Source organism: Apis cerana, linkage group LG14 (genome assembly GCF_029169275.1).
Source record: "Apis cerana isolate GH-2021 linkage group LG14, AcerK_1.0, whole genome shotgun sequence".
NCBI lineage: Eukaryota > Metazoa > Arthropoda > Insecta > Hymenoptera > Apidae > Apis > Apis cerana.
In genome coordinates, this window is record NC_083865.1 from 4,652,837 (window position 1) to 4,674,456 (window position 21,620).

Consider the following 21,620-nt stretch of genomic DNA (forward strand, 5'->3'; position numbering starts at 1 on the left):
AGTTTTCTCTGTGGGAAGAAGAGTGGAAGGAAACGGAATAGTTGACTATTAATAATTTTCTCTGTGGAAAAAGAGTGGAAAGAAATAGTGTGGTTAACGAAAAATAAAATTCTTTTTGTGGAAGGAATGAAATAGAAGAAAATAATATAATTAATAAGTTAAAATTCCTATTTCGAAACGAGCGAGACAAGACACGCAAGTCAGATTTTATTTTATCACAGAAGAAGAGCAAATGATTAAAATTTTTATTGTCCTTCCTGTAATATTATGTATGAATGTAATATTATATAATAATATTAATTATTAAAACTCCTGTAATTACAATATGATTTAACAAGTTCAACACGGGAATAAAATAAAATATTGATTAAAGACCAATCAATGAGTAATTTCCTCCTTTGCATTTCTTTTTCACTCGAGTCAGAGGAATTTTTAATTAAATTTATATTTATCTTTCAGGCAGAAGATTGTTTTTTATATATATTTCCTTTGTCGAAAGAAACAGAAATATATTTCTACGAATTTAAATATCTACGTACTTTCGATTGAATATCCGTTGGTTTTTGACGAATAGCAACGAAAATATTCTATTTTAATATCGTAAAATGATATGTTTAAAAGTTTTCGAAGCAAGTTTTTGAAGTTTTAGAAGATATCAGGATACAAACTTTCATCTGAATTTCAAATATCAAATTTCGAAGCTCTAGTTTTCAAGCTTTGAAATTTCAAAATATCAAAACTTTCAAATTTCTCACAAAATCTCGAAGGTGTTTTAAATTTTTTAATATTTCGAAGCTTGGAAAATTAATCGCGCGCAAGTTAAGTAATTAACACTATGATTTATCAACTTTTTATTCCAACTTCGAGTTTCAAATTTTCATTCAATTGAGAGAAGCATCGTTCGAAACATCGAGAAACTTTCTCTCAAGAAATTTAAAATTTCCAATCGATCGATAATCTTTTATCCACCAAATATATATATATATATATAAAATATTAAAAAATATTTCCCAATATGGATGTAAATTCATCGAAGCATAACAGCGGAAAAAGTTTAATCCTTAAACACACCCCGTTACACAAACCGTCCTTTTTCAAAGAATCAAAAACTCGTGAAAACTCTATTTAGAAGCGTGTTTAGCCCCGGCTCGGTAGCGCGATATTTTCGTTGCAAATTACCAGGTAAGGGGATGGAGCTTGTTACGGAACACTGGGAAACCTCGTCACGAGGCCGGCCACGTCACGTAAATCGTATTGCGCGTGATGTGCAACTGCAAGTAAGGTGTATGACGGGTTGAAATTAGTAGCGAAAGCAAGCCTCGGCTTTGCGCCGAAAATACATGGCAATTTTATTTCGTTTCGCCATGGAAAACGGGGAGGAAAAAAAGAGGGCACCATATGAACGAATCACCGAACAACGATCGTTAAACGATATACGAAAAATCTGTCGGGGAGAAAACTCGTTGTAGAGAGATTATTATTAAGTAAAATTATTCGTTTCGCGAAAAAAAAGAAAAAATTAACGATGAAAAATATAATTTCGTATTAATATCAATAATAAAAGTATGCGTGATTTTTGTATGCACGATTTGCTCGTTCATTACGTTTCGTCATCGCTTTGCATCCCTTTAAATCTCTCATGAATTCACAAATTTTCACACCATATATATGTATATATATATATTTACGATAAAGATATCGATTAAATATTTAACGGGTTTCCGAGGCGAGATCAGAATTTGATGCTTCTTCATTAATTCAGAAGAAACTATAGAATAATTGTCGGATCGTGTTAAATTCATTCACCTAGTTCGTACGATACATTATTTTCGTTACATAAATAATCTCGTTATTTCACATCTTATTATACCAATCCTTCCACACACTTTCACAGTGAATGTACAATTCAATTCGCATGTAATGGATATATCCATCGATTTGAACAAATTTTCAAAAAAGATTCGTCTCAAATAATTATTAATTAGTATTAATTTCCACTGACAGCCACCTCTGCGGCGATTGATATTTTCTCCCTCCCCTCACCTCTCCTCCCACCCAGGCACACGATCAACGGAAGGATGAATATTTGAGGGGAAACGAAAAGCATCCGCCACTAGTAGAAATAGTAGAAATAGTTGGCGCGGTAGAGTTCTCCGTGGTTCCGTGGCTGTTATGCATATTTGAATATTTATCTTTCCGCGGTGTGTCCAGCGCATTCATCGGGCATGGAGTGGAGGATGAATTCATGCACTCTGCTTGAGATAATTGCGGTTCGAAGCGAGTCCGCAGTTCATTTGCACTGGATGGAACAAGAAATGCGGTTTTTGATGATGAAAGATTGCAACGGAGCTGCATATTAACTTCCGTTTCCGTTTCGATTCCATTCCTCCTTTTCCTCCCTCCATTCCTCCCTTCCTCCCTCTCTCTCTCTCTCTTTCGACAAATTTCGTTGCAACAAACAGGATTCTAATTTTCTGACAATATTTATACGTAAAAATTAAAATTCAATGAAACCGAGTCCGTGAATCCCTTCAATATCCTTATTTTCATCCCGATCCAATACCAAAAGAATTCCAATTCCCTCTAATTACCCCTCTCTAATTTTTCTCTCCCTAATGGCCCGAATTAAATGAATTCGAATATCCCTTTAACATGTACAATTACCGGCGCGATTTCGCCCATGATAATTGTCCCTCTCCACTCTCCCTCGAGTGGAAAAGGGGCGAAAAGATAGAGGGGTTGGAGAGACTGAGAAAAATAGCGGGGGGAAGGGAAATAGTCGAGTACACAGAGATAAGGAGAGTAGGGGGTAGGTAGATAGGGTGAGAATAAAGAAGGGATGATATATAGGGAGTAACGAGCGATAAGGAAGGCACTTATGAGGAGAATTGTCTATGACTTACGGTGCTTTCTTTTATAACTGGGATAAGTTTAATATAATTGTTGCTCAAACTAGCGTCTACCGGCTCTGTTTTATTGGAGATCTGGTTCTCTTCTCAATTCGTTCAATTTTTGTTTCGAAATTATGATATTTTTTTTAACTCGTTTTGAGAATTAAATATATCAAGGCTCTCGCGATATTTTTTTTAAATAAAATTTTAATATAATCCGCTCTCGACGACTTAAGATTAATCTATTTTCGTATAAACGTGTCTTCCGTGTCCCTTGTTATAATTTATACGTGGAAGATCACGTGGAAATGAACGGGAATCTAATGTGATTAATATGGAAATCCATCACGCTCGTTGTGCTCAAGAAGATGCAGGTGTGTACAGAATCGCATCTTGCGGCAACAAGATAGATAGATTTCACCTAGCGCCAACTTCGAAATCTATATTCCGTTGATGAATATAATATATATATATACACGAATATACGCTTGAATGCGTAAATATTATCTATATCGAGGGTGTTTATCGACGCAACAATTTTCCACAAAGCGCATACACGATGTGCCTTTATATCTTTAAAAAAAAAAAAATTGTTCATCGATACGCGCGTGTTTAAATTATTTCGATCGATTGACCCGCCGAGTTAATCCTTGTTATTTCCTTGTTGAGAGGATTATTACAATTGCGTTTGAATTTAAAAAAGCGTGTCCCCCTTCTCCTCGATTTTAATAAGAAATAAAAAATGAGGAGAATCCACGCGAAGAACGATACACGCTCTCGTCATTCGCCTTAATTAAGGGGAACGATTCATCAAGAAGAAGCGTGTACACAGTTTGCACGGAGGACGAATCTTTCGCTTTGAAACGAAGAAGGCAGGAGCCGATTCGTCTTCATTAATTACTCGCAATGGAAGCCGCCTTTGAAGCCGTGACTACTGCCTGCATTATTTCGGTGGAGATGCATCAAAGCGCATCGCGTTCCGCGATTGAATTAATTCAAAAGCAAGATCAAGCAGTTTCTCGTCAAAGGTCAACTGCCAACCTTCCTGTTCAGTGACAATGCATTTTTAAACGATCGTGTATACCGAGGATAAAAATTATCTTCTAAAATTAAAAAGGAACGTTTCCCTCTTGATATCGTTTTCTTTTATATATTCTCACACACGGCTCGAATTTACGATTCACGCTTCTGCTAATAGCTTCAAATATCCATAAATCATTCACTCCGCATAGTTGAACAAAACAATAGACCGAGAATACCGATCGTTAAGATACCTCGGAATGGTCACGCTAAATATCATTTACCACCCCCCTATCCGGAGCTAAAATTCTCATCAACTCTCATTAACGACTTCCCCAGGAACAAGAAACATCGTGGGCCAGTAATCCAAATTACACTTCCGGATATCGTTAAGTAACTGCGAACTGTCGTTAAATCGTAAACGGTGCACCGATCTTGTCCCGACGAGTCGTCGCAGGAGGAAATTTTCTCGAGCGGACAACGCGTTCGAGGAGAGTTTGTTCGAACGAATTTATGGAAAAAGCTGTTTCGTTAATTGACTCGGCTCGATCGGTTTGAAAAACGGCCGGTTTATCTCGTTGCTTGGAAGAATGATCGAGAAGAAATTTCGAGCGACGTCGACAATTGGGATTATTGGCCAGAGATTGGTCGATTTACGAGGACATATCGAGAACGAGGGATCGAGTATACGAATACTTACAGGAAATTATGGAAGATTAAAATTAAAATGGAAAAGCCTCTTCTTTTGTATAAGATAAAATTTTCAAGCTACAATGATCGATTTATGAGGATAAATATAGGAAACGAGGGATCGAGTATTCGAATACTTTTAAGAAATTATGGAAGAATTATTTAAACAGGTTTAAATATCGGTGTATTAAAATTAAAATGGAAAACCTCTTCTTCGTTTCGTATAAGGTTTTCAAGCAACAATGTAGAAAAGATCGATTTATGAGGATAAATACCGAGAACTGGAAACGATGGGATCAAGTACTCGAATATTAACAGAAAATTATGGGAGAATTATTTAAACAAGTTTTCATAAATATCGGTGTGTCAAAGTTAAAATGGAAAAGCCTCTTCTTTCTCTTCGTACATAGATAAGGTTTTTGTATTCTAGAGAACTTGTCAGTCAGAGCTTGAAAGCGTATTATTATTCGTCTGTGTTCTTTTCACCGTTCCAAGATTGTCGCCGCTCCATTCACAAACACGTGTCAATGTCCTTTCGGCCACCCCCCTCCCCCATACGCGACCTATTCGATTCGAGGAAAAAATGTAGGTCACTTCAACTCGCTAGTATATTGCCCATTCACACTTTTTGAACTACTATAAATATGGCGAACCAATTAAGATATCGATATTTAAAAAAAGAAATTGCATCGAAGAATAATAATTTAAAAATTCCTTTCTTCATTTACCAGTCAACAATTTGAGTGTTAAAACGATTCGTGCGCCATTTCTCGACATAATAATTATTGCGAGAATTGCAGAGGCCAAGCCACGTGTATACAAATGTTCCCTCTGTTACCTCGCAACAGAAATGGTCCGCTCAGCACTGCGCGCGAATCAGCAGCTTTTTGAAAAGTCACCTTGTCACATATCCACGAAAGCTGGCCCTTTTCGAGCAGTCGTATTGAGACGTAGGAGTAACCCTCAAGTTCTTTGATCCGACATTGATTTCGTAGCAGCCGATCAAAGGCAAAAGGTTTTCCATGGAAAAGGAGGGAGGAAGAGAGAGAGAGAGAGAGAGAGAATCACGGCTTTGGGTTATCACGCGTCGTTGAATCGTGAAAAAAGGCAGCCGATTTTACCCGTCTCCAGATACCTTCCAACTATCGAGGAACCAGCAGAAAATTTCCAACGTGATCCTTTGTATTTTTCTTCCTCCAACGATCTTCCTCCTTTTTCAATTCTGTCGAATTTTTCTTTAATGATATTGTCAAGTCGGAGGATTGAGAATTATCCAACGTCGCTTCAATTATGTAGAATAAACAGTTTCTGTTTTATACATTTTTAATGCGTTAAATACAAATTTGTATTAACAATTAACTCGTCTCTTTAATTACAGAATATCTCCATCATTTATCCACATGTTCTTTTCTCCAACGAGGTCAAGTCGAAAAATTTCTCCTTAAGTTCTTAAAAAACAGGATCGAATAGTTTTAAGAACACGAATTTTCCATACGAATGATGGTTCGTGAAATTAACAGTCCGGATGAACGAGTATGCTGGAATTCAACATGTTTAGAAGTTGTTAACGAATTGAAATTCGCGTATCGAATCATTCTAGGTTGTTGGATCCACATGAACGTGCTTTTGATACCGCCTTTAGATATATATATGTTTTCGCGTGGAATTTGAAACTGGGTCGGTCGACCGCCTCTATGAGAAGAAGATTCAAGCATTGCCTTAATCTTCGTGAGAGGAGATAATGGATCTTTCGACATTATGGCCAATCACGTACAATAAAAGGATAATAATTTGATAGATGGTTCGATATTATGCCGAGTTGTTCAAAATCGTTTAACGGAATGTACAATTTTAAATATCATGGAAAAGAAAATGGAAAAAAGATCATTTTCTTTTAGGAAATGTTCGAAAATTTTTCGAGAGATTTCTTTTGTTGAAACACTATCTTGTTCTTTAAAAAGAGTGCAGAATTAACTTCATTACATTCTCCTAATTTTTTCCTATATTCTTATTAAGGTCTCGTATTTACTTTGAAGTGGTTGAAAGTTTTTCCCTTTTTTTTATATCGTTATTTATTTTTCAAGTGCTTACAAAATAGCATCCACGAGTGAAAGAGAAGAAAGATATAAAATTGGCGAAACTTAATTTGCCACTCATTCCCTTTAATCTTAATCTACTAATATTTGTTACGTGCCAATCGATCATTTATCAAGAGTGAAAATACGACAACACCTCTCGGCTTATCTTCTCATCTTAAATCCTTTTTCATCTGGAAAAAAATTTTACCACTTTCAACTTTGATCAAGCACAAAGAGTAGGAACAATAATTTCGTTTCTCGCATTTAATTTAGCGCGAGAATCCCCCTCTCCCCTCTTCTCTTTCTCTCTCTCTCTCTCTCTCTCTCTCTCTCTCTCTCTCTCTCTCTCTTCTCTTTCTCTCTCTCTCTCTCGATTTATCGCGTTAAACATTTTCGTCGAAATCAAATTACCTTTCACATTTCAAACGCAAATCGATCATTTTAAATCAACCCCGCCCCGCTCGAACCGTTTCAACTGACGGCAAAATGCAACGCTATCGAGTGCAAACATTGCGTACCATTGCTTTTAAAATGAACTTAACTTAATTAACGTTAATGCAAGAAAAATACTTGATCGGGAGGATAAACCTTCTCTGTACGTGAAAATTTCGCGTATAAGATTATTAATCTAATCACCTTCTTTCGTTCTCTTTGAATAATTTTAGGCTATACATATATTTTAATCGTATCAATATAACAAAAAGGAGAGAATCCGAAATTTCGTATAATTTCGAGTTTAGATTGGAAATTTTTAATAATCATCTTTGGTAAATTATTATATGCGAGATTAAAAACACGAGATATTTAATCACTTTAATTAGAATAATAACGTTTGCTAGAGTTCTTTTCAATCGAAAAGAAATAAAAGGAATATTTTACATTCGTTTGAAAACGTGTAACGTGCATGTAGAACAATGAGTTTAATTTTCGTTATTCGTTAATAAAGAAAAAATTATTATTTTTATATATGATTTTTAAAATATTTCTATTATTTTGAGATACAATTATTATTATATTATCCGTTTTCAAAAGATTTTTCTAAATATTAAATAAATTTGAAATATAAATTTCTTTAAATTTAATATCTTTATTATTTTTATTTGTATATATATCATGAATGTAATTAAAGAAATGAAAATTGGACCGAGATACACGAAATTTTACTTTTAAATTGTATCCTTGTTATTTGAAGTTCGACACAATTTCCCTTCATATATATTTAATTAAATCAGATTCAGCTTACTGCAAATATGGGTCATTTCCTACGAAGAAGAGCCATATTTCTTTCGAAGCAATTTTTATCGAAATTCCATTGTTTCTGAATTATTTCATCCAATATTCCACATCGCTTCCTTTTCAAACTTATTTAAAAACGAAGTAAAAAGAAAAAAGCTACTCTTTAGCGGCTTTAGCGAAGCACTTTTGTTCGATTTTAATGTTGCTCTGCATAACACACTTTCTTTTATTCCCCTTAACAATTGTTTGTTATTAAGAAGGATTCCCTTGTAAGGTTAATAATTTTCTTTTAGAAAAGAAATGAATGAAAAGTGAAAAAAGAAAGGAAGAAAACGATTTTTTAAATTCTTATACATCCCTTAATATATAAATGAGAATTCATCAAATTCAATAATTCTTTGATCAAAAACGATTTCTATTATTTCTTTTTTTTCTTCCAATTTCTACGTATTTGCAATGATATTTTATAAATGTACACTGGCTCAAAAAATTCATATTCATTGTAATTGTTTAATATAAGATTCAAGTATATCATATTTCACAATATACATCATTATATATAAAAACTTTTAACACCATGAAAATAAAATGAAAATAATAACGTGAAAATACTTTTTGCATCCACGGTATCTATTTTGAAGATGATAAAAGATAAAAATTCATTATAATCCATCTTCATAATGGAAACTCCAACGATATATTTTCCACCAATTTCCAATATCTGCTAAAATTCAATACAATTTATCCCTCTCATACACACGCACATACACATACACACGTTCACCCCCACCAATTAACCCCTTTCACCGTCGTTCTACTCCACCCTTTACCCGCCTTAAATCCACTTTAAAAAATTCCAAAACCGTACCTACTTCACTTTACACTACCCCATTAAGACCATCCTCTGCCTTTAGAGCGAAGAGAGAAAGTGAGAGAGAGAGAGCACTCTCTTAATTCTCCAGACTTTAATGTCTCGAACGTGAAAAAAAAGAGAGAGAGAGAAAAAAAGAAGAAGGAAAAAAAGGCAAAAAAGACGGTGGAAGACCAAGGACGCGGTCAGACACGATCCCATCCCAGTGATGAAGATGATTTCCTTTGAGAGAGAGACGAGATTTCTTAAGCCCCTCGTTATTGTCTTCATTTTTTATTCTTCTTTTGTCGTTGAATCCTGCGACAATCAAAAGGATCCATGACGTCCTCTCGCTTTATTTTTCACGTGGACATTTGTTATCCTCATGAGATCGGTAAAGCAGACGACTATACAACCGAGAATTGTTTTTCCTTCCATTTTAAGATTTTCCTTCCTTCCTTCCTTCCTTTTTTTTCTCATTTGAATTAAAAGAAGGCCTCGCGAAAGAAATGTTAGAAATGTTTCGCTCCAAGACTTTTTCTTTGGCAGCCTGTTATACACGCAGAAGCTAAGAGGAGGGGTACACCTTTTGTCTCGTACGTTTCACGGTCGAGAGGCTAATTTCGTTAAATAAACGGAAGGGTTTTGGCGCTTTCTCGACGTCTTTGGGCAATTCACGGCTTCGTATGTTTTAGATCCTCTGATGGAGGAGCTCTTTGATGTAGGATAGTTTGAAATACACTCTCTGCTATGAGCTGCTCGGAGGAGATTTTTAATTTTCCGATGGTGATGATTGTACGCGAAAATTTGTATTGAAATTGTACCTGTAAAATGATTCATGCATGTTTAGAAATGATTTTAATTAACAGGGAATTGATTATTAGAAAGTTAAAAAAAAAACAGTCTATTAAACTCGATAATTTTTTAATTTTTAAAATGACAAATCTCTGATATTTATAAATATTTGTGTCTATCGCGGGGTGCTTTTCACGAAATGACGCAAAACTTTTCTCCCTCTTCGCGAGTTGTTCCTTGCACGAAACACGTTTCTGAAGAATTGTAAAGGAGCTTGCAAAGAAGCTGCAGTTCCTTTGTCGTTTCCTTACGGTCGAAAAGTTTCCCTGGGATACCATCAGCACTGATATACCTTTGATTCCAGAGAAATTCCACAAGAAACACGAACACCGAATGATTAACAATAATATGGATGTGACAGAATATGAATATTCCAAATTAATTACCAAAATTAATCTTTTCGATCCAAAACGTATCTAAACAATTTAATCTATTCATCTTTATCATATATATTATTCTTACGAATAAATAATAAAATGTTTGAACCAACAAGTTTTACAAGTATTAAATTTTTATTTTTGCAATCATTAAACGTATTTAATCTCGATTAAGAAAATTAAGAAAATTTCCTTCTGTTCAATCCTTGATATATCCACATTGCTTAAAATTGTCAAGATTCAACTTAATAAGAAAAAAAAGTAGACACTTTTAAATATTCAAATAAAACAAACAAATCTAAATATCCAATCCAAACTTCGAAACTTTCAAAAGCTGGGCGCATCGTTCCAACATAAATATGATCAAGAAAACGAAAAACAAGGCTTTTTTTTCAATCAAACGCTTCTCCAATGCGCCGAAATATCGAGGAATCGGGAAAATCGGAATAAAATCCGGAGTAAGACCGCATCATCTCCATCTCTCCTTCCCTTCCCTCCCCTGAAAGGGGGGCGCGAGTTTGTAATCAATCGAACAGTCGCCAGTACAAACTTCGAAACAAGGAATTAAATATTACAACGGTTCCGTGAAGGGGTTGGGGCAGGGAGGGGGTGGCAAACACGTCCCCGGTGATGTTTGCACGTTGACACTCGCTTCTGCACACTTTTCGCAAATATTGGACGAACGTGTGCATCGCGTACGCGCCTACGCGAATCAACAAATGCCTTATGAAAATCGTTTCATCGGGCCGCTTCGTCGACGAGCAAACATGGCGAATAGGCGCGATAATTCGTCCTTGTTCCTTGTACAGGAAAAGAAACGACATGATGGGCTTGATATAGAGAAAAAGATAAAGGGATTATTATAATTTAATATTTTTTCGGATACTTGAATTTGCAGATTCTTGAATCTGTTACGAAGTGTTATTGTTAGAGCGGAAGAGTAAGTATGTTGTTTATGAAGTTTGTGAACTTGATCGTGCAACGAAATATTATTATTAGAGATGAATATATTTGTGTGTATATATATAAAATCGTGTAGTCGTAAAGTTTATGAAGTTTATGAAGCTCGTATAAAGTATTTATTATTAAAGGTGAATCGAGAAAAGGAAATTTTGCCGATTTGTTGTTCTTGTAAATTAGTTACTTTACTCTCGATCTGACGAAAAAAGAAAAAATAATTTTGAAGTAGGAATGCAAGATGTAATTATATGTAAACGAACAACAATTGTTTGAAATAATATTTCGTGATTAGTTTAAAGATAATTATGAAACAAATAACATTATCATTTGAAACGCAAATTGTGCAAATATGTAGAATCTGTTCAAGACAAACCTGAGAAAAATTTATTCTAAGAGATCCAATGATACAAAAGTTTCTATCGTAATATTTTCATCTACACGAATATTCTTCTTAATATTCTTATTTCTATTCTTTGTTATAAAAAAAAAGGCTCTAACCCTATTATCGAATTAACGAGGAATCAATGAATAAAGGAAGAAGAAAGGAGCGAAACTTGAATATTGTTTCTCAAGCAAATAAGCTTATTTTTTATTAGAAAAAGAAGAAGAAGGAAAAAAAAAAAAGAAAACAGAAATTCTTCTTCTCTGCACTTAAACAAGAAAGGGAAGATCTCGTTGAAATAAAAGATTCATCGAACAAACTACATTCAATTTCGTTCGAGGAAACGAACGGGAGAAGGAAAAAGAAGAGAAAAGAACAGAACAGAAAAGAAAAGAAAAGAAAAGAAACGAAAAGAAAAAAACAAAAAGGTGAAATGGAACATAGAGCACAAAAGAAGCGCTCAAGCGTATTCAATCAGCACAATTTCAACAACTGGGTTCACATAATTTATGAAAACTGCAATGCACCCAGGTCATGATACGGAAACAAAGAGAGAAGGAGAAGAAATAACGAACTCGATTTTCGCTATCTAAGTCGAACAAACAAAAAAAATCCAGTGATTCTTTTCAATATATATCCTTTTCATTTTTTGATTATAAGAAGAATTTGGATACGCAAAAGTCGCTAGCTTTGATAAATAAAATCTTCAAATTCAATCTTCGAATCTTCAAATTTTTAGAAATTTAAAAAATTTTACGATGATCCTTAATATTTTCGAAGATTAACGACCAATACATGTATTGATACATAATACATCCAGATTATTGGATCGACGAGAAAAATAAAAAAAGAAAAGGAAAGAAAAGAAAACGTTCAATTTGCATATACGTCGAAACGAGATCCGTCTATCGATGCAACGATACGAATCGAAACGAGAATTCTGTTCAACGTACGTGCAAAGCCACCCCCTCTATTCGCGATTAATCGACGACAGGTGAAATAAATATCGGAAAAGCAATCAGTTACGAAGGTAAAGTAAAATAAATAACGCCCTTCGATAATACCGGATATTAGTTTTCCATTGGAGAACAGAACACCTTTTTCGACTGAATTAGCTCCTCTCCCAGGGTTCTGCTAACGATGTTACGAGACTGTTCGCTCCTCGACCTGTTTTCACGCGTTATTTACTGGGAATATCTTGTTTCGATAACTGGAAATTGACTGTGGAGAACGAATCACGATTCGGATACGAGAAATTAGAAAGGAATATTGATGTGTGAAATTTGATTACGAAATGAAAATTAAAAAAAAAAGGAAAAATGTGATATATGGAGTTTGACGATATTTGTGCTAAAATTATCGTGTATATATTTAATTTTATTATTTAAGTTTCAAAGTACTTCTCTTCTGAAGAATCTTATCATGCAGAATCTTATCTTGGAAATAATTTTAAAAGTGTGAAATGTCTCCATGAGTCAGTCTTGATGATATCGGAATTCATTTCTTTTGATATTCTTGGAGAAAAGTTGTTGGGAAAGATTAGATTTAAAGAATAGAAAGAATGTTTAATGATTGTTTTTTTTTTAAATATTGATAAAGAAACTATTCTTATAATTATTGGATAGCTGATAATTATTAATTAATGTATGCTTTTTTCTTCTGTGAATGTGAGATAAATTAAACTTTGGATCTCTGGAAGATTCCCAAAAAATTTTTAATCGTTTACATGATTTATAAAAAAAAAGAAAAGGATTTATTTTATTTTAAAATTTATAACTTTAACATTATTTTCAATTAGCAATGAATTCGATGTTTTTATTCAAAAGAAAGTTTTTATATAGTTGTATTTTATTTTATATTTCGACCGACAGTTAACTTTCACATTGTACTTCATGAAGAGAAACATCAAAGGATAATAATCGGTTGTTTAATTTTATTTATGAGTTTCGTTTAATTTCTCATTGAAATATTATTACCCAAATGTGATATAATTCCGATATAACTTGTAATTTACCATTTAAAATTGCAAATTAAAAAGTTAATCTCTCTGTCTGGTGTATTATCGAAAACCATGGATTATAAAATATAATTTTCTGGGTTATTTCGAAGTAATTAAATTTTATGCTTCCATTCTGGAAGCTTTAATATCACTCTGCACGTTAAAAATATGATTGCTACGCTTTTCAACGTTCTGCCCAATTGTATCGTTATTTCAATGCCAGGTATAAAATTGTTTTAACATTAAAAAAAATACGAATTTTAAACATACTTTTTTCTATGTAATTTAAAATATTAAATTTTTTGGCGAAAAAATATTTTTCGTGAAAGTGAAATCGTGTATTATTTTAGCAATTAAAATAAAACACAGGGATTGGAATATCTTATATACTCTCTTTTTTATTATATTAGAAAAATTATGCATTTTATCAATCAAAGCATACACGATTCTACTTTAATCTTCGTCACCAAAAATTTCATTCTTCCGTTTCCATTATAACAAATTTTTATTTGCAAACCTATTTATCATCGATGTATTTTTAACACTTTAATAATTAACAAACATTATAGATCGTTCAATTTCATCCAAAAAAGAACGAGAAGGAAAAAGTAACGTTAAAAATTTGGAAACATTTCTTCAAAAATACTTTATGCTCACCGAAAATGATTTCACAGAGGGAAACAACATGGATGATCATCCACGACGCGCGAAACATACAAATGACCCACGAATTCTAATCCCGTATCGTGGATTCGCCTATTACCATTTTGAAATGAAACGAAAATTGCGCCGGAACGGCAACACGTTCCGGATTGGAGCCGTGGTTTCGATGAATCGAATTGCGAATTTACGCTTAAGTAACGACATTGCTCCGTTAATTACCGTAATAACCTATTATGCAACCTGTAAATAGAACTACTGCAACCGGTGAAAGAAGGAAACGTTGCGTCAGAGAGGATTAGAAGAGGTGTACAAATATACGAATAAATATCGGATGGAAATTAAATTTGAACGAAGAGAACAATATTTCATTTTTAACACGCGCATCACACACACACACATATATATATCCCTTCCATTAAAAGTAAAGAAAATTAAAAGATATCGAATATCTTTTTTTGCCGATCGCTGTAAATTCAAAAATCCCGGAAACGACATATCCTCAGGTTATAAAGCGAAAGAAACTCTGGACTGCTATGATTCCTGCCGCGATATTTCTCGTGGCAGCCTGCACAGTCGTGTACACAGGTGTGTGCGTACACACCTACACACCGTGGACGAGATTATCGGTGTAAAGACGTCGGCGTATATTTATGACCGAATTAACCCGCGGAAATACCGAGTGCACCGGCATAAACGCGACCGGTATAAATACATGACGACGGTTTATACAAAATCGACTCCCCTCCCAAAGTCGACAGGAGTCGAGTTTTGTAAGGGCAGGGAGATTGTAATTTATGGATCCAGGAGGTGGGTGGTTAGACGGTGGCGGTTTAAGCGGTGGAATCGAGAGAAATCGGAGTGGTATCGATTTATATTGGCCACATTGGCGAGCACGGGGGGAATTCGAGATTGTGACCTCGAATTTTTTGGCACGTGGACGAATACCTTTTTTCTAAATATATTTTTTGTTTCATTGCACGCGATTTATCAAATTATTTTAAATTTTTGCAATTTCTTTTTTGCTCCGAATATAGTAGATAATTTTATAATTACGGTTTTTGATATTGTTTGGAAGGAATGTATTAATATTTATTTGTCTTTCTCTCTTTTTTTTTTCAATTCATAAAGATACGACGTTTTACAATTTGATGCTATAAATTATTATTGGTTTTTATTTTATAGTTCGTTTGACGATATTCTCGAAGGAAGTGGTTAATGAATTTTGTATAAAATTAATTGAAATTAAAAAGAGAACTAGATTTAAACTTTAAATTTAATTTCAAACTGTCCAATTTCAACTCGAGCGTGTTCGAAACTTTTTCGAAAATTTGTTCTAACGGAGATATATTTTATCATATTTTGAATAATTTTTTTCAAATCGATATATGCTTATAATTAAATAAAAAAATGATAAATCATATCAATACAGGATAAAAAAATTAGATATATCTTTCAGCGAAAGATAAATTGGGAATATTGATTGATTAATTATAGCTGTCGCATATATTACATTAATTTATCATAAAAATCGAATAAAATCGTGGATATGTAGAAATTCTTTTGAAAGGGGTCGATAATAAATAATAATATACTTTTTCATCAAACAAAACGAGAATAAATCATCTTCGAAACAAATTGTCATTTGAATTTGCACGTGATAAAATTCAATAAAAAATATTATGCTGCAGATACGAAAGTTTTCCAATAAAAACATATAGTATCATAATTTACAAAGCTTCTTTCCTGAACAAACGAAATTTATTTCCTTTAAATTATATCAACGAAATCAATAATTAAATTTTTTATTCTCACCCAATAAAACCCAGTAAAAACAAATAAAATCATCGCATTGCTGATAAAACATCAAAGCCTTTAGTTACATGTTATGACAAGTTGTAATAAATACTAAAATTCTTGTCAAGAATGTTTTCAATAATACGAAACTTTTTGCCAAATAAAATATTCATATTCCTCTTTACATTATCGAAAACATAAATTACATTCATCACGTGTATTATTTCCAATAAATAATCCATCGATTAAACCTATAAAATTACTCGTTATATCATAATTTACAATGAATATTAAAAGTCTCTTTAAAAAAAGGAAAAGAGAAATTCACTTTTGGAGTGTCATCAAAAAATTACCAAATTTTCACCAGAAAATATTAAAATCCTTCCAATTGAAAAATCCAATTAAATATTTCCTATTAGAAAACCTCCCTTTTCAAAAATCTTCCTCATCCTTTGATTTTCAACGAAGCTTGTACATTCATCGAATTACAAACAACAAACTCGATCATCAATTAAATTTCCAATTACTTCCATCCAATGAAATCCTATAAAATCGCCGCGCAACAAATATTAAAATCCTCTTGGAACCGAAGAATCATTTCCACGTGGTCGACGTAGAAGAATCGCGCGAGAATTTCCGGCGAACGTCTCCGGAGATGCCGGAAATTAAATTGGCCGGCGAATTATGCAAATATGGACGATGATCGAATATGGAAGATAACCGAAGAAACGTTTTATTATCGTTTCACGATTTTACGCAGCATCAGATTTTCACAGACCGTCCACGATCGTCGAATTGAAAATGTTCCCATCCTTTTAATTAATACGTCGTTTGTTGCTTGCAACGCGTCGCTTTCTACTTTCACTTTTCGCCAATTAATCTCGCATCGACGCTTCCACGATATTTCATTGTCTTTCTGCGTATCTCTCACGTCTTCGGTTAATTGTGCAAGCATGTGCGTGAAATTTTTGACCGCCATAAATTCGAGGGATTTTGATCTGGTTCGAATTTCGATCGTGGACAATCATTGACTAAAATGTTTTATCCTAAAAGTTATATGAGTTTTATTTTTTGAATTTAAAGAAAAGAAATGAACTTTAGTATTTGAAAATAAGGTATAATAAGTATAAAACACATGCGAAAAATAAGAGATTTAGATTTCATAATCCTAATGATAAATTATATTTATCATTAGCATCATATATTTTCCAGAATTGAATTTAATAACAGTTTATATTTTAGATTAATAAAGAAAGAAAAGGAAGAAATTAATATTTTTTAATTTCCATTATTGGTTCCAATATTTATTTTAAATATATTATGTAAAATACTTTCAACCCCATTCACGTTCCCCCAATTAACGTTAACCTCGACTTCTTTTTTCCACCTCGTTCAACGAAATTCTCAATTATCTGAAAAAGCTTCGCTCTCTATAAACGAACATACGTGTTTCTTCGCGCAGAATCGATCGTTCATTATCACGGCAGCGTACATAGTTACCCTTAACTCGCTTCCACCTACCGTGAACCTCTCTGAGGCAACTTTTAAAAGCCAAGTGGTAAGAACACAACAGAAAAGAAGAGCTTTCCGCCTTTGCGTTACACACGTATAATCTCTTGTGGGGAGGGAGGAGGAGACGAGGGGGGAGAGAAAGCTTTGCAACCTGCAATTTTCTCCTACTCTGTAATCGTTTTCCCTATCACACATTTCTTTCCACCTACTTAACGGTTTGCCTATTTCTGCCTTTTTCCCCTGTTTTCAACCCCTTAACTTCCCTTTCCCTACTACTTTGTCTCCGCTTACGAGAAGATAAATTGTTTCAGTATCACTTTTTATTAATATAACGTTTATTTATCGTTAATATTTTCGCAGAGTGTTAATAATATTCGTATAATTCCTTTGGAGAATCGTTTTTAGAAAAACGAACGTAAAATGTTAACGTAATATCAACTGAAGTTTATTAATTTATTAATTTATGATAAAAATTGTCTTTAAGCATTTGATAAACCGATTGATATCACCAAATTCCAAAAAAAAACATCTTCCACTTTCTTATCTTCTGCATCCAACGCTATATCTTCAACCATCCCTTCGTCAAACAATCAACCCCCCATTCCATTTTCTAATCCAAACTCCTCTACGAGAAAAGAGTTTGAAGCCTGGCAATCAATTCTCTGTATCAAATTCTATGAAAGCTAAATAAGCTATCCAACATTCCACAAACCACGAGTCATGTTACTAAACTGCATAAAGAAAGAAAAATAGAAGGCGAATGAACGAATAATACGTGTTATTAAACTATCTTTATAGATATTATTGTGAATATGATTTTCAATTAATTTATTATGTTACTTGCACTACAATACTTTCTCCTTAGTTTTTAAAACGAATTATATCCATTAAAAAACCAATTGCTTTCAAATTTAATCGAATTTCAAATAACGAAGATTGAAATGAACAAAAATTGATAAAAACAATAATTTCTAAATCTCAATTTTACAAATTTCTTCAACGCCCTTAAATATACTTTACAATACACTCTGTTAAACAAATTAAAAAGAATTTCATTTCTCTTTCTCCCCTATATATATATAGCGAACATAAATTCCTGACAAGTAGCACCATCATCTCCTCTTCCACCGAGGAGAGAATTCCCAACAAGGAAATTGCTTTTGGAAAGAAAACTGATACTTCTCGCCCGATGAAAAGAAGCCGAATTCGCGAGCCTTTCGCTCTAATACGATCGAGATTCGAGGAGCGTGGACTTAGCCGTGGAGGCGCGAAGTGGCACGCGTTAGCTCCGTGTGCTACGTGCCCACGGCTTCCTCCGCTTGTCTACTTGATCCTGATTTGATTTCGATATCCCACGAGAATCCGTCGTTTCCTCACCGAGGAGAAAGTGAAGTTTTCGTTCGACTGGCCTTACGAATTACGAAAAACTTCCTTTTGTGGCTCTACGTCTCAATGTGGAATCGACTCATCGAATGTTGGATGCTGTTGCGTTTTCTTTGTAAAATATGGTCGATGAGTTATTTCGTATTTTTTTTTTTTTTTTATGTGAATTTCACGATGAATTTTTATGAGGAGGTTATTTCGAAGGAATTGGAGGTACGGTGTGATATGGAGATAAGGTGTCGTTTGTTGTATGAAATTTTGTTTAGCGTATTGCTTTTTTTATTTGGAATATTGATTTTCTTAAAATATTCTATTTTTCTATGTGTATTTTTTTCTTTTTTCTTTTTTTTTTTTTTTTGGTGATGAATTTTTATGACAGAGGATTTTATTCGAGAGGAATTTAATTGGATCATATGGGTGATGAATATGGGTTGGATATTTGTCCTCGTGCAATATAATGTCTTTTCGTTATTTAAAATGTTTATGTTGCGATATTTTGATCTTCTCTCGCACATTTTTCAAGCAACGTTATTTTTTAAGAAAAGTTATATGAAATATAAAGAAAATGAGAAAATTTTAAATTCGTCGGACATTTCGAAATTGCTTTTTAATTTTTAACAATTAAATTATTATCATAAAATATTATAGAAAATTGTTGTTCGTCCATTTTATGTATCTCTTATTTCAAATAAATTATTATTTAATTATGGAATGTTATTATTATGGACATATAATTGAAATATTATTGCCAATTTTTATTTCTGCCTTCAATCGAGAATAAATTAATTTTATTTCTATTTTGTTACTAATTTTTTTTTAGATAAATACAGAATGTAATTTCTTTAAAATACGTGTTAACGATAATATTTAATATAAGATTTTTCTTTTAAGAATTCATCGATATTAATGATTTCATTTTCTTTCATCTCACGTTTCAAGTTTATTTATTTTACTTTTATCTCATTTTGACGAGCACTTCATTGATTTCCCATGAGATTTCGTTTCCATTTATGAAATCAATTACATAAATATTAGAAGAGTGATTTCTGATATTCATAAAGTCATTCTATAAATAATGAAAAATATAATATAAAAATCTTATAAAAAGTAAAATGTTTGTGTTCTTATATCATATTAATTAAATTATTATTATAACAATTTATAATTTGAACGATTAAATGATTTACTGATATATTATTTTATTTTATTAATCGAAACTATCTTAATATTTATTTTTGTTTAAAATATTCCTTGTTAATTTACACAAAATCTACGGGATATTTTAACTCAACCTAAATAAATTTAAAATTATAATAATAGATAAAAATTTGATTCAATTTCAAATAGTTTAATTTTGATCGAAACAAATCTTTGTTCTATTTTTCAAACGTTCCATATTTTAAGATTTTCAAAGTTAGAAAGAAATGCCAAGGATGTAAAAGTTACTATTCAAATTGAACCTTTATACAAGTTCAGGACATTGATGGATTCAGAATCGTTATTTCGATGTTGAAACGTGTGTCAGTTTCGATAGGTCATTTCGTGATAGTAATCTGTTGCGTTTTATTGTGCAATAAAATACCTTCGATCCATCTTGTTTTACAACAATTGTCGTCCACCTGGTTGAAATGTTAAACGTGCGATATAATTTTGAATACTCTGTCAGTATTTTCATTTTCTCTAGTAACAATCTAAAACTGATTCACTGATTAAAGATAGGATTATTAAAATTTTTCATTTAACGAAATAAAATTCTAGATTTCGTTGTAAAAAGAAACGGATGCAATAAGAGGAAATAGATATTTCTTGCTTAAGAAGTTCGATATTCTCATATCGTAGTTGTTATTGATCATAAATTTTTTTTAGTATTCTCTTGATTTGATATTGAGGAATTTTATTTTTTTCATTGAGAGAAAAAAAAATTATAAAGATCGTTTATGGATTGAATAAAATTCAAATATTCAGAATCATTGGATAATTTTGATTTGTAATTTTTCTAGATAGTGAATATTTTAATTTTTGTTTTCATATATTATTTGTATTCAATTTTTATTAATGTGATTCCATTTTTAAAAGAGGATTAACTCTAATATCAAATTTTATTTTATAATAAAAATATGCACAGCTGGATCTCTTTTCACAAAATACTTTTTTATCTTTTTTTTTCTTTTTTTTTTTTTTACGATTCACAGTTATACGATTTTTTAATATGAATGTTTTGTTCATTGTTACGTGATTTTTCAACATGTTTTATTTATATTTGCACGATTTTGTTCACACGTTTTATTTATTTTTATAAAAATACTTCAAACAATTTTAAAAAATATATATATTTTTTTCATTTTTCTTGACATGTTAATATTTCTATTATGCTACATGTTTATCGAATAAAATATTTAGCTTATTGTTTATTATTTTAATTTTACACAAATTTTATATTTTATCGTAAACTAATTATTATACTCCTTCTTTTGGTACATATCCATCCAGAATCTACAAAGATGTTCAAATGTATCACAATTATATAGAATTATTATATTTTTATGAAATATTTTAAACAGAAATCTATAAATATTAATTTAATCAAATTAGAATTAATATTTTGCCTAATATTTTTATAATTTTCAAACTATATTCCCTTCAATAATATTAATTAAAATCTCTAAAAACTCAAGATAAAGAAGATTCAAATTTTCACGTATATTTCTAAAAATGAATCTAAACGAATTATTCATTCAAAAATTCGAAACTCGACATCACGAATCGGTTTCAAACTCCGTTTGAAATTCCTCATCTCGCCTTACCCTATTGTATTCTAATAACTTCCCTCGTTATTATTTCCCCATTAATACCATTACTTTCACGGAACGAATCTCGCAGTTTCAATTTTAACCGCGTTTCCAAACTTCAATTTTCACACGAAGCCAAGA

General features: G+C 32.3%; 1 protein-coding gene across 1 annotated transcript in view; it reads right to left on the reverse strand.

Annotated features, from left to right (window-relative positions):
• Nucleotides 1-21,620, reverse strand: part of LOC108003171 (zwei Ig domain protein zig-8) — a 385,408-nt gene that overhangs the window by 10,876 nt on the left and 352,912 nt on the right. The window lies entirely within an intron of this gene.